Source organism: Ascidia mentula, chromosome 7 (assembly GCF_947561715.1).
Source record: "Ascidia mentula chromosome 7, kaAscMent1.1, whole genome shotgun sequence".
Lineage (NCBI taxonomy): Eukaryota > Metazoa > Chordata > Ascidiacea > Phlebobranchia > Ascidiidae > Ascidia > Ascidia mentula.
Genome location: NC_138572.1, coordinates 12,588,840 through 12,602,470, shown reverse-complemented (window position 1 = coordinate 12,602,470; position 13,631 = coordinate 12,588,840). Strand labels below are relative to the sequence as shown.

The 13,631-nt window shown below is 37.9% G+C and overlaps 1 pseudogene; it reads left to right on the top strand.

The window, feature by feature from the left end:
* The first annotated feature begins 4,157 nt into the window (after positions 1 to 4,157).
* On the top strand, positions 4,158 to 13,336 carry LOC145909605 (transcription factor Adf-1-like; annotated as a pseudogene).
* The last annotated feature ends 295 nt before the right edge of the window (positions 13,337 to 13,631 follow it).

The following is a 13,631-nucleotide window of genomic DNA, read 5'->3' as shown; positions in this document are numbered from 1 at the left end:
TTATTTGAAGGAGTGATCAACAATTTATTAACCGCATATACTTCTTACCACCACGATTGCATCGAATTTACAAGTGTGTTTGCTTGTTGTTTTCACAAATCATCAATATTTTGATTTGACATGTGTTTGTATAAAAAATTTGTTTCTCCAAAGTCCGATCGGGATGTGAAACATGTTAAAACTCTCACGAAGCAGACATACTCCATGCAACGTGAATTAATAAATGAAAATTCTTCGGTACAAACCGTTTTGCTACAATGGCCTTTTTTTGAAACTTCTGGGATTGAAAATATTGATCAATTACCAGCAACCATTGTGGTTTAAAACAGCACCCTACTACAATTATATTCTTTGTTTGAAGGATGAGTATCAATTACACCAACCCCTTACGTCATTGCCGTCAGTGGGTTGGTATTTTGTGTTAGTGGTACACCTCGTGTAACCATGTTTTCCTGCCAGTTATGGGACTTGTGTACAAATGAGTTACAAATTGGATTAGTTTGTTACAGGGGAAGGATGGATGAAACGAAATTTTCTACAATTGGTTGGAACATTTTATTAAACGTATTAACCCATCAAATCAAACAAAGGTTCTGTTGATTTAGACGGTCTGCAACTCGCCTCCAGGTGATGTTATAATATTGTCTTTGCTACCGCGCACCAGTCATAGAATGCAAATCCAGGAAGGTCTGTTTCAGTTTCCAACTAATTTGGGTTAGCTTGTGGTAAATGACATGCGGTGGACTTTACGAGAACGATCAATACGCATGCGTCATCACTCAATGACAAGAAACAAACTCTGTTTCCACCAGTGTACCGACACTTGCTAGAGAAAAATTATGCCGATGAACGGTTAGTGATAAGTATATTGTGCAGGTGTGTTCGTGTTTATGTGCCTTAAATGTGTCCGCTGTGCTAAACTTAGATACTTCCTCCTGATGAAGGCTGTTGCATAATAGCCGAAACGTCGAGAAACGTAAATACAATAAAGTTTGCCAGAAGAGCAGTATTAGCAATAAAATATGCCTGTTTCGTCATCAACATCCGGAATCTCTTTCTATGGGTTTTTTGTGTAAAGGCATTCTATAGGTAGCGTCTTGTCCAGCATCTCATTTTAAAATGTATAGCAACAGCTGTGTTTTTATTGGCCAGCTTAAAATAACTGTTCGCTGACCGTTAGTCCTTCTTTTCAAAATCCTTCGTTCGCTTTGTTTCTCTCCGGTTCAAAATAATGTGACGTTCCGTGTGCGTTTAGCTGAGGTGGAGCGGGGCAGCGAAGCTGTACTGTGCTCACCTCAGTTCGTAAATTCACTTTGCATCAAGTTTCAAGTAAAGTCAGGTTAGGAAAACAACAATTAGAACTCACGTGCGATCTATTGTCAAATGCGCTAATCAAATAGGATTCCCATCGATCATAAATAATATTGTTAAGACCCGATTGAGACTCATATTTTTTGCTTCAGTAAATCAAATCCTGCGATTCTTTTAACTGTTGCTGAGCCCCAAAACTGCACAGTAAATGACATCAATCAATACAAGATATACGGAGAAGGCCAGAGAAAAAGAAAATCAATAAAAGCTACAATTTTGTTAAGTGTTGCAGTCAGGGAGATTTTAGAGAAAACCGAAAAAGAAGAAACAAGTTTTTTAAAGGTCTATTCATTCTGTTACAGCAAAGAAAAGCACAATTGAAGATTGGTGACAGTGCATCCGTTGCAAGGACTGCACACAAGAGAGGAAAACGCATAAATTAGAGACAAGTAGTATGACTATTGAGATAATTGTGAAAGAAGGTATGATAAGATGTAGTTTCTGATATTTTTACTACTGTTATAGACCGGCACTAATGTGATGCTTGCTTTAAGTATCTCTATTTTATGGTACTGTTTTGCATGTTCATTTTACTGACCCATATCTTATACCATGTGAGGTTGTCATTACTTTTTATCATGTCCGTGGAAGAGAAACAAGCTGCTGATCCAAATTACACGCTGGGCGTCCAAAATTTCTAAATACCGGTACGTCGCAAATTTTGGAAAAGCGTTGTCACCTCATAAGTTGTGGTTTCAACTGATGAATCTTACCACGGATTGGGAGCGGTGATCAGACAAACGGATAGACTGCTGCGCCCTGTCATGTGCAGTTTAAGATCATTGAACGAAACCGAGAAAAAGGTATGCACAAATTGAAAAGGCAGCATTAGCAGTGACGTGGGCATGTGAGCGTTTTTGGGATTATTTGGTAGGTATGGACTTCATAAGCCTTTGGCCAGCTCAGGATTACTCATCCCCCAGAATCCGAAGGTTTAAAATTCTATTACTTATGTCTGAACAAATGAGCCATTCACTCTAGTCAAATACAAGGAGAGCATCGGTAAAGATTACAAAAAGATCACGTTAGAAGTATTATTAAATGCTCTAGTACTGGAAAACAATCTCCCTCTATTCTAGACTACTTTGATTCTAGTGAACTGAACAGTCCATGTGACTTACTCTGCACTGGAGTCGTTGCATAAAAAGGTTGATTATTTAGGCCAGTTGTTTCAACTTCACTCTTGTTTTGCAAAGTATTTGTGAACAATTCTTTCCTTATGGTAGCTGCAAATTTGGTGTAAGGTGGCCCAGCTCCACACCCAACTGTGTTCACAATTCTTGCTAACATGGATTCAGTTGATATAACCAAACTGAATCCAAAACTTCACTGAGAATAAAGTTCAACTGATACAGAGAGTAACTAAAAATGGATACGCAGGCAAAATTAATATTGGCAACAATAGTGCAATTAGTCACACAATCATGATAAGCATCACTAATAAGCGGCTGTGCTACCTTTTTGCACCTATAATTATTCACCATATCAGGATTGCCATCTTACAAATTCTCTTGCAGACAGAAAGAATGTCTTACTGAAATGGTACCCCAAGTCTGGTAAGTCAAATGACTGTAAAAACAGATTAAGAGTAAGTATGCATAGTTTGTAGGCAAGTTTTTGACAATTACTTTATAGTAACAGTGTCCAAAGAAAACACATGTCAGTCCAGGAAGATGTTTAGAATTTCAGAATCAAATGCCAGCAAAATGAGAACTGCTTTGATAAATTTCCTTAGTAGGAAAATTGTAGTTATATTTCTGATCGAGAAATTGTCATAAAATGTGATACTTTTCAGACTTTTGGATGCGATTTCAGCTGGGGATGGTGTTCTTGCATACTGAGGGTTCCTGTTTTTAAGTAGTTCCACAAACATCGCATATAAATATAGGCTATATAATACATGTACACCAAATTTTTGAGTCAATTCTTTTTTAACCTTGTTTTAATAGTAAGTAACTGCACTGCAATACCTGTGCCTTATGGCAAGACAGTAGTAAGTAACTGTACAGGATCGTTACCAGTCAAGAAATTAAGACTCCGAGGTAACTGACTTAAGACTCGATAGCTCTCTCCAATAAACTGAAGAACAAATAATTTTGCTTAATTGCCCGAACACCAACCCTTGAAGCAAAAAACTTGGCTGTTTACTAGTGGCTGCTCATCGCCTGTTTCTTTTCAACGACTTCAATTTCTGTGTTTGAATTATTTTGAAGCTACTGTCAAAAGAACATGTATTAGAAAATGTGAATAATATTGTTTCAATAAGAATAGGACATGTTGAGCAAGGCCTTTGTTACGCTTTTCTGCAACTTTGAAATTTTTTCCGAAGGCACGTTGTTTTATTCATAAAGCGGGATTCACACCAGACGCGGTTAACGGCTGGCGACGCGGTTTCGAAGCGGCGGGGGATTCACACCAGCCGGCGTCATGCCGTGACGGCGTGATTTTCTCGCTCGAAGCGTCTGACGGCGGAGTTAAATCTGATTTAACTTTTCCGTCAGACGCTTTGTTTGCTGGTAGGTCTGCTGCCTGCAGAAACTTATTTTTGTGGGTTATTTGACTTATTTCAGACAATTTTAGCTAGTTTTGTTTGTAAATTAATTGTTTTGTGGTAAGTTGGCGTAAATTTTCTGGTTAAAGTTAATGGTTTTGACACTTGTTTTGTTATTTCATCATTATTTAGTCATATGAATATACTGATTACCAATTAAATTTTATAAATTAAATTGTGATTAATATTTGGTGGAGAAATTTTGTTTGCAGTTTGTTTGTTTAAAAGTTTATTAATGGAATTCAATGAAATGCTAATACAGATGGTACATGATTCTCCATGTATATATGACTCTGGCAGCAAACTATATAAAGACCAGAAGCGAAAAGAAAATATTTGGAAGAACATTAGTGAGTGCACTGGACAGTCAGGTAGGATAAATGTACTGTTGTTGTCTGGACCAGCAACTAATTAATTGTTGATTCAGTGGAGAATTGCATGAAACGATGGAAAAGCTTAAGAGACCGTTTTGCAAAAGAAAAGCGAAAAATTGAAAATGCACGGAAGAGTGGGGCTGCTGCTGAAAACCTGCAAATATGGGAGCATTATGAAGCATTAAAATTTTTTGCAGGATCATTTGAGGCATAAAATGTGAGTGACTTTGGTATAGGCTAAATTATAAATATATTGCACTTCTAACAAGTATGGTTTGTTGCAGGACTGTTGGAAACTTTTCCCGACCATCAACACGTGTGGTTGATTTTACACAAGATGAACCTGTTCCAGAACAAGGTATTTATATATATTTATTTGTGTTTTTATTATTTCAAACAAACATTCAAATGATGTTTGCAGAGGAGATAACACTTGAGGAGGTGGAGGTGGAAGAAGATATAGCTACCCCACCAAGTACATCTCTGCCATCAACTTCAAGGCAGGGCATGAAACGGAAACGCTCTGATCGATTGGATTTTCAGGTTAGTGTTTTTAGGTTGAAATGTAATTTATGCCACTCATATATTTCATACTGCTTCAGGAAAGCATTTGCAGCATGCTCCGCAAAAATAGTGAAAGCATTTCAAAATTAACAGCATCCAACACCGGACAAGATGATGAATTTACAGGCTTTGGAAATTTTGTTGCTTGCAGCTTAAGAAGCCTGCCAAAAAAAAAGGCATACGAGGCCATGTCTGCAATTACAGAGCATCTGTCATTACTAAGAGCTAATTTAATTGACAATGCATAATGTGTTTTTTACTGTTTATTCTTCAATGGTTCTTTCTTTTCTACTTTTCTATTCCAGCAATTTTAAATTGTCATGCACCATGTGTTACCTCACTGTATTCTCTGTTCACTTCTAAACATGAAACCAGATCAAAGAAATTGTGTGATTTATTGAGTGTGAAAAAGAAAAAAATATACACCAAACAAGATAATGCACTGAATAGAAAAAAACAACTGAAAACAATTATGATCGATTTACAGCAGCATTCTGCCAAGGCAGTGCACCATGCTCTGAAATGAAATAATCTTTGTGATGGTCTCCTACTGCAGCAGCACCTCTGGTATACATATTTGTATAGATTGGAACATATTTGTATAGATCGACCAATAGATTGGAAGTTTGAATAACTCTGCATTTCAGATCTCCATTCTCCCATAATTACATCACCCATTCTGTCTTCTCGGTCAACAAACGAAGCAGTACAATAGAACTTTTCATTTCGCACACATTGCCTATTTTTGATCTGCAAAAAATTATGTAAACAGCATGCAGCTTTTGTTATAGCAACAACTCTGTTTGACACATAAAGTTCATTTTGGAGCAACCAATATACACACCAACTTACCTTCTGGGGTACAAAATGTTGTACATCAGTGCCACTAACAATATCACTTGCTGATTTAGCAGTAATATCACAACTAAATCAAAATTATTCATTTTACACTTGTGCTAAGGAAACACACTAGACATAAATATTTTATTTTATCACAGATTTAAACGTTCAAACGATAATTGGCTTTGTCACAACATTTTACGATGCAGAGACGCTGAAATTGGCTGGCACATTGGCCTAGTTTTCGTGGCAACGAAAAATGATTTATTGCCGTCAGCGCCAACCGCTCTGCGGGTGTGAAGCCCCCTGCCGCTTCGAACGACGCGCGAAAAAACCGCGACGGCACCGCATCGCCAACCGCTACCGTCAACCGCGTCTGGTGTGCAGAGCCCTTAAAAATGTGAATGGCTTGGTTGCAGGTTCATTCATTTTCTTGAGCCTTGTCGATCAGATAGTTGACTGACATTATCTGGATCAAGAACCGTGTGTACTCAACTCAAATCATTTGTTCCTCCGAATTTTATGCAATAAATCTCATCGGATAAACAACTTTTCGCATGAAAAACATTTCCATTCCTTTTTGATTGTATTTGCTGTGATTTGATGATTCCCCAATTCGTTGATTGGTAGTCACTTTTCTTGTTGATACCCAAAAGCAGAACAAACCATGGGTGAAAGAAGAAGCGAAAGCAGTTATGGAATGGAATAAAGCTGAACCCAAAAGAATTGAAATCCGGAAGAAGACGGTATCACACTGGCACCTCATATCGTTTTACACGGAGAAGCAGGTGTATTAAAAATAGACGACGCAGGTATAGCGCTTTTCCAAGATGACAAACTAATCTCAGCGATAAAATTCATGTACCATAACAACTGGAGTGCAAAGACCCATGGAGACAGACAAAATAACAAGGCAACATGCTGCTTCATAACCCCTGATCTAGAAGACCCAATAACGCGACTTAGTAACCTCCAATAGAGAGGCGTTTCGTAGAAGCTCAATGGACAGAAGAGGCAAAGAACCCTCAAACAGGCAACGAGAAAAAAATAACCGGGAGCCTTACCGATGATATCGTACTGGAACTAGCACAGGAAGTAGCAAAAGAGGTAGAAGATGGCCTTCCCATTGATAAAGATATATGTCCACTCGCTGACTACATCCGCGACTTTGTGGACAGTATCGACACAGAAAGCAGCGACGAGATAGACATGAAGGAAGAAGAGGAGTGCTTCGTTCTGCAAACATGGAAACCAACCAGTGTGTCACAGATGCCATATCTCGGATAGTCCGAGAAAAGGGAAAGGTGGCGCGCCCTTGAAGCGCCGCCTACCGGAATATGTAGAACTGACGGACGACGAGGGCACGGCACAGAAGAAAAGTCCGAAAAGATACGAAGCCTAGTCCTAACAGAGAGTTTTCTTGAAAGAATAATGAACGCAGAGCCAATCAAAGATGGAAGAACATGAATGGAGGCACAATGCCTCTGTGAATTAAACAACTTGGAGATGGAAGAATGGCAAAAAAGCATGGATGAAGATGACGATATCCTGGCACAAATTATCAAGGAATCGGGAATAACCATACCTTAAGCACAGCCTGTAATGTACATGGAGTTCGTTATACCCTGCTAACTAATGAAAGAGGGGGGGGGGGATAGGAAAGGGGGCTTTTATTTTGTATTGGTGATAGGGAAATGATGACTGTTTTTATATTAGTTACAATTCAAAACTTGTGATTTCAATTAAACCGGTATAACAATGATTGTTATGCCCCCAATATCCATTTATTCTACAAAAAAATTAGAACTTTAAGCCAATTCAGATGTGCCTCACCAAATACAACGTTTGTACAAAGCGCACTTAACTCAGCATTTTTATGCAACTTAAGTTCTTTAAAATCCCGGTTACTGAGGAAGGAGGGTCTACATATTTAACCAACACCACATCACAAAATGATGGCAAATATGGCAGCTCCAAAGAACAAACGTCATCAAAATGTTGTTGTCTATATATATTAATAAATGGTTTGACATTTTTCTAATGATATAGCATATCAACTGACTGAAAGATTTTAACCTGAAACGCAAGTTTCCTAGACAGTTGTTATGTATATAATAAGGTGGAAATCTTCAGGGCCTAATTGCAACAGAATGGGAAATGATCCCAGAATCAATTCTCAAGCAGATATAGCATATCTGCACTTAAATTTGACAAAAAAATAAGTTTAGATGTGTAGATTCCCAAACCCGATTTCGTTAGTTCTTTCCATTACGTTTTCTATGTTTGGCACAACTTCCGTTATTGCGTCACAAAGGCTGCGCAGTAGCCGTGCGCGTGCAGACCGCATGGTTGTGTTTTTTCTTGGCTAGTTGTGTTACCAGTTATTGTGGTATCTTTAATAATAATTTGAATAAGCAAAACTGCGAAATAGTTTGTTTACTGTGCCTTGCAGCAATTGAAACTTTACTGGATTATAATAATGCTACTGAAAATGTGTTGTCACGACGGACAATTCTCTGAATAAGATCGGTCGCAAAACAGTTCGGTGAGTGCGACTGATTTTGCTATAGTGTAAATTTGTTTACGTATTGATTGTACAATTGCGTTTCTTTACTAGAAACCGCTCCCGTTCCGGCGCCGTGACTTTGCGCCCGTCATTCATTTCACATTGAATACAACTGTGTTTTGTGTCCTGTACTTGGTGACTACCTGGGAAGCTAGGAGCGCGTTTCGAGACATTTTGTGCTGAACCGCTGTGCAACGTGTAGCGTTACCGATCGGCTAGAAAAAGCACGTTACAAGATGTTAGTCAACTTTGCAATCAGGAATAAAATCGGCCAAAACCAGTTTGTCACAAGCAGTCTGTTGTACATGGCACCTACAAGTTTTTTTAATGTCCAGGCGGCTAACACAAGACGCTTATTTTTCAAAACCAAAACAATTATGGATTTCCTCCATTCTATAAATTCAGAAGAATAGGGGTTGTTTGTGGTTGGGAAATCTATACAGTCCTAAAAAAAATTCTTCTGCAAATTGCAGCACAAGTCAGCACGGCTTTCTCACCCCTATTTTAGATCATTTACTCACAGCAACAATTTTTACTGCAATAATGATTTACCCTTATAAATCGATCAGGGAAACCCTCACAGGATCCACAAAACCCAAGATTTTTGTGCCCTGTTTCTACATATGCCATATATAAGAAAAGTATTGATCACGGGGTGGATCCTGAGGGTTTCCCTGATCGATTTATAAGGGTAAATCATTATTGCAGTAAAAATAATAAGTATGAGATCACGGGGTAATAAAGGTCATTTTCAAAAAATATCACTTTTCGTATACATTTTAACGACTGAAATATTTTTTTGCATGAGCATTAATAAAAATTTTACAAAATAAATAACATACAACTTCGTGCATGATTGCCATTAAATTAGGGCTCAGGTTTTTGTTCAGAGAAATAATGTGTAAAACTTTGGCAATGTAAATTTTATAGTGTGTTAATTGAAACTAGACAATAGATAGACTGTTATGCTATAAAAACTTCATCTAAATGTGCACTGAAATACCTTGGTGACAATACAGATCAGTTTACGAGGTTATTCTACACGATAGTGTTTCTCATACATTGAGGTGAGAAAATGACCAGAAAGCAAAATGCACAAAAATAAAGTCATGTCATGTCTGAACATAAAAGTGATCTTAATGCTGAAGTGTTGTGCTGCACTTGTGGCCATTGGGATGCACCAACATCAAGCAGCATAAATGTAGAAAATGATACCTGGTTGGGCTGTGAAGCGTGCGATGCGTGGTTTTATTTAGTTTCTTATCCAGATCCCAACCAATGTGCGTTCTATGAAAGCCCAATGTAACTGTGCTTTCAAATACAAATTGTAAATATGTACAAAAATGGTGATTTTAAAAAAGAAAATTCGTGATCTGGGGTATCAAAGATCATGACAAAACAGTACTTAAGACCCTAAACCAATGGTTCTCAAACTGTGGCACGCGTTTTAGTCTACTCTATACAATTTGCCGCACTTTGCAGAAGCCAAAACCGCTGCAAATACATGATGTTGGTGTTCTTTATTGTGTATTTGTGACGCAATAGTATCAACGTGAAATTGTTGCAGTGTTGAAGTAATTCTGACATCGTGTATTCAACTGTGCAACAATTTCACGTTGATACTACTGCGTTACAAATGCACAATAAAGAAATCCAAGCAACTGGTGATATTGGCTAAATTGTTATTCATTGGTGTTATGTCATAACAGTTATGGTATAATAATACGGTGGTATCAATAATGATTTCACATGGTTAGCAAGAAAATTTGGGAGCAGAAAAAATTGTTTAGATAACAAGCAAGACATTCAAATGTTGTAGAAACATCTGGAAGATCTAGATAATTAAAGTGCAAAATCTGTCGATAATTTTTTGGTTTAATATATTGTTTTTAGAACCGTTATGAAATTGCTAAACATGTTCAGCCATTTAGCTCTTGGTAAACTTGTGTACTGCAGGTAATGTTGTCCTTGAATGTAAACTGTGTGCACTGATCATAGATCTTGTGGTGCTGGTTGCCATAACATAATTAGATGGGCTGTTGAGTTCTACTCTAGATCACCAGCAGCATACGAACATGCCAGAACCAGTGGTGTTTTGACTTTAACAATCAAACAATATCGGTCAGTCTGCAAAAAGATTATTTTGAACTGCCTGTATTTTTAAAAATATAACACAATTTATTCTAGAAATTGTATTTCGCCAAAAGCATACTTGTACTACGTGAAATGGAGCGTTTACAAAATAAAAATGGCCCCCTGCCATCTTATTTAACCCTCGATGAAATGAAAAGTATAACAAATCTAACTGCAGCATATCTCTGTTTTATTTGCAACAATTATTTGCAGTTCGTGGAAATCTTACTATAAAAGATGGCAAATTGGTTGGGTTTGTAGATATTCCGGAAGGCGAAGGTTGCAATGACTTGAAACTGGCAACCCACATCCTTGGTTTGTAAATCGCTTTTTTATTATGCACTATTTGTGATTTATACACTAATCCCGTTTACATGACTCGCCGGCAAGCGTCTTAAGCCATCTCAGCCTTCGATCTAACGCGGAGAATGGTTTACGGGACAGCTTAAGCGATTAAGTCAGCTTAAACCCAGTTGCGACAAGTGCCGCGAAGAAGTTAGGATCAGGTAATTTGTTTATAAGGTTGTGCGTTGAGGGTTTGCTGTTTACAATAAACCTTGAAATGAATAAACTAGTTCTAGTAAAACTACGTGAGTATGCTCTATGCTGCAGGGGCGAGAAGGATGTGCTTACTCGAGTTAAATTTGATAATTACTGCGCAAGTGCTAAATGAATTGTACAAGCATCAAGATACAAACAAGCAGCATTCGTTTTGAGGACCTAAGTTGCATTTTGGAGACCTGACGGAAATAAATGCATTGCAGGAATGCTGACACTTCCTTGAAAGAAGAATGCACTTGTGTTAACTGTTTTCATTTGCTGCTGGACGATGCAAACTGGTTGTTTATTCATATTTAGGTTACTGCATCTTATTTATGCAAGGATTATGTGAACAACGATCAACCATAAAATACAAAAGCAGGCTTATATAAACCTTTTCTGTTTGTCAAAATAAAATAAAAATGACAAGAATGCCATGACACAAGTTTATGTTATGTAACTATCACATCTTCTGTATGTTTGTTTCAATTTAATTAACATTGGGCTGCTATGAAACATTCCATTCAGCCTTTTCTGACACTCAATTGTATGTGGGGGTTACGGGATTAGACAGCTTCTGAAAAGGATCCTGTGAAGAAGGACAGAGATAATTAATACTATTAAACATGAAATTTTCACTTGAATACTCTTACCATGGTGTTGTTGTGAACACATTCTAGGAAAATGCAGCCTTTTAGTTTAATCATCTATTATATTTGGCAAAGTAAACTCCCATTACAATCAAGGACCAATTTGCGTAAACTACCTGCCAATAACTTTTCTCTGCATGCTTAGATAAGAAATACTGATAATTTATTTAGTACAGAGTCTGAATTTACAGCCTGTCAGCCTGAGACAGCTTAACTTAAGCTGACTTAAAAGCCCCATGTAAATTCGTCGCTTTCGCGCGTCGTATTTGAAAATCACGTGACCCGGTCACGAGTCGACTTGATGCTCAAGTCGATTTGGCCATGTAAACAGGGTTAGGAGATCCATCCTAACAGCTCCTAACCCATTCACAGAGGAACATAGTATTAGGAAACTTTTTTTTCCTGGGGCCAACTGACTTTCGAAATATGTGTGATTTAATGCAGACAACAAGAAATTCACTATTTGCGTCCAAACCAACTGGTTTAAGATACATGAATATGAAAGGACACGGTAAAGATATCTTGTGGACCCATATAAACGAATTGTATAAATTGGAAAAAAGTTCCACACTTTTATCTCATACCAGTCCATCAGACATGGCTAAAGTCTCAGCAGCCTGGGTGCTCTTTACTACTCTTCTTATTCGTTTAGATTGCCAACTTAGCAAATTACACTTTCCATTTTGGCCAACGAGAAAAACTAAATAAACTCCTTGACTTCCTCCATCAGAAAGATTTGCAATTTTTTTAAAGAGGAGTTGCTTCCAAGATTAGAATATTTCAAATTAATACAGCTTGACTGTGCCTTTCGAATTATTTTATTACACGCAACAAGTCCCGGACTTCAGCATTTTTGTAATTCGTTGCTGCGACACAAATATCGAAACTTAAATCTGGTCTAGTTTGAGTTGCAAGCCAAAGAAGCTGTCCAATTTTTGACCGTAAAATATCCCTTTCTTCCGGTGTGATTTCATCAGTATGTTGTTTTTTTCGTTGAGATGATATTGGAATTTCAAGCAAGTTTTTGACTTAGCAAAATGCTCTCCTGATCCTGTTTCAATTCTAATCCAATGTATTTAAATTGCTGTTTCTCTTCAGCCCACAGAAAATCATCCACGTAAACGCAAACAAATCCATGAAGCACCTGACCATTATGCCAGTAAAATATTGCATGGTCCAGCACACTTATTTTGCCACCATGATTAAGCATGAATTGTTTTACTCTTCGGTACCAGGATTTAGAAGTATCTACTAGGCCAGGGGTTCTTAACCTGGGGTCCATGAACCCCCAAAGGGTCCGAGAAGGTGCATTAAGAGGTCCATGAAACGAAATACAATTATTCCGAAAATCCACGTATTTTCCTCTGTCCATACGGTTTCACTGTCCACGATTTATAATTTTTCGACATTTGCATGTGTTTCTTGCAAAGGGGTCCATGGCTTTTCAAAGAATGTTTTAGGGGTTCGTGATCCAAAAAAGGTTAAGAAACACTGTACTAGGCCACAAACACATTAAACTAGCTTCCAAATAACATTACCAGAACAACTTGCTTCTTTTGGAGGTTCACAAAAAATATCCCTGTCCAATGAGTTAATTTCCCATTTCTGATGTCTGGCCACACTCAGACGAACACGTAAGCTGTCTTTAGAACAAGTTGGTGATTCGCTATTAAGTGAATCCGTATTGGTTTCCTCAAATCCTCTTGCAACTGACCTGGCTTTTGGCATTGACTCCATTTTCTTTTAATATGCAAACCCACCGCACAGAGATGCACTGTTACGACCGCTGGTGCGCAGCCTGGTCCTGCGCTGTCGTCCCACTAGGCAAAAACGCGCCCACCCAACTTTATAACCAACAGGACAATCCACTCCTGGTCGTCTTGTGTATTAGGTTGCGTAGCGGTTTTTCTGCAACCACAATAATTATAAATAGCAGATTGCCACGTCACAATGTACGTAGTGAAACAATGGACAACAAAATATGCCTCCTTATTCAGTTAACAATTTGTATCTACGTTAATCATTAACATTTCAAATATACA